This window comes from Suricata suricatta, chromosome 9 (assembly GCF_006229205.1).
Source record: "Suricata suricatta isolate VVHF042 chromosome 9, meerkat_22Aug2017_6uvM2_HiC, whole genome shotgun sequence".
Lineage (NCBI taxonomy): Eukaryota > Metazoa > Chordata > Mammalia > Carnivora > Herpestidae > Suricata > Suricata suricatta.
In genome coordinates, this window is record NC_043708.1 from 73,032,773 (window position 1) to 73,034,530 (window position 1,758).

The following is a 1,758-nucleotide window of genomic DNA, read 5'->3' on the forward strand; positions in this document are numbered from 1 at the left end:
ATCACGTTGATGGATTTGCGAATATTGAACCAGAGATAAGCTGCTATATAACGATTGCCACTTCAGATAGCTGTGAGATTAGGTGATTAACTAGTTGTTACTTACCCTTCTAATTTCTGTATAAGTCTAATTACATGAAAAAAGTTGGGGTTTTGATTTATTACTTTGCTTTTCTGTTTGGAGTGTCATTGTAACTACTGTATTGTAAATGATGGAAAATAATTGCATATGTTAAAAAAATTGTGTTATATTCAATAAATAAATAAATAAATTTATGTATTTTAGCAGGTTTATAAATATAGCTTTTATTCTTCAGGTTTTAAGGCTTCTTTTGCTCTCTTTAACAATTTAAGAGAGGAATAAGGTGTCATCTTCCTGGAAGCTATTTTTTATTCACTCTTTGCTTTAATTGAAATATAATTGGCATATAATATCCTATTAGTTTCAAATGTATATCACAGAGATTCAATATTTTTGTACATTATGAAAAGGATCACCACAGGAAGTCTAGCTGCTATCTCTCAACATGCAAAGTTATTATGATATTATTGACTATATTCCCTATGCTGTACATCACATCCTTGAGACTTATTTATTTTATAACTGGATGTTTGTATCTCTTAATTCCCTTCACCAATTTTACCCATCCCCCACTCTGTATCTATTAAGTCTGTTTCTCTTTTGTATCTTTTGTTTTTTAGATTCCACATATAAGTGAAATCATATGGTATTTGTCCTGCTCTGACTTATTTCACTTCTTTAACACCCTCTAGGTAATTTATTTTGTTCTAAGATGTAACATTTTGTTATTTTTAATGGGTGAAAATTTTCCATTATATATATATATAACACATGCACGCATGCACACACACCCCATTTTTTCAACTTCATCCATTCTTCTATCCTTAGAGACTTAGGTGGCTTCTATATCTTGGCTATTGTAAATACTGTTGCCATGAACATAGGAATGCATATATCTCTTTGGAACTTTTAAGCTCTTTAAATGTTCATATATATGAGTGTAATTGATCATAAAATTTGACTATGTCCAAAGTCTATAAAATCAAAACACAGTATTTTTGCAGTAGCAAGCAGGGAGACTGTTGAGAAATTTTTAGTATGGTAGTTGTTTTCAGTCTGTGTTCTTTAACGTTTATGCAAATATGTGAGACTACAGTAATGAGAAAAGACAGAAGTACCCAGGAGCATGTTCACCTGATGGAAAACATTATCTAAAATTATTGGGAGATTTATCCAGTTACTCAAATAATTCGATCATTACCCAATTCTCTCCTTTGATGTTGCAGAATCAACATACAAAAGAATTGTTCTCTGACCATTAATTTAGTTAATATAAAATTTACCTCTTGCTTATGATTCTCTTTTCAGGATCAAAACACATTTAAAACCTCAACATAAGATCTGAATCTGTGGTACTCCAAAACACTTCCTAGTAAATGATTCTCCAAAGGATAGAATCAACTCTGTAAGATACAGTGCAGATGCTGTGTTTATTTACAATCTGTGGGTAAAAAATTTGTTAATTTTCTAATCCAGTGCATATTATATAGTAACGTAATACTTTAATTTATACCATGAAATATTGAGCTATAAAACACTGATTTTTTTCCCATGTCGAAATTAACTTCTGTTATTGAATTTCACTGGCATACATTTACTTTTTCAATAAAAAGATCAAGTGTAATACACATTCACAAGGAAAAGTATACTTTTTAAATCAATCGAATCTTGAAATAG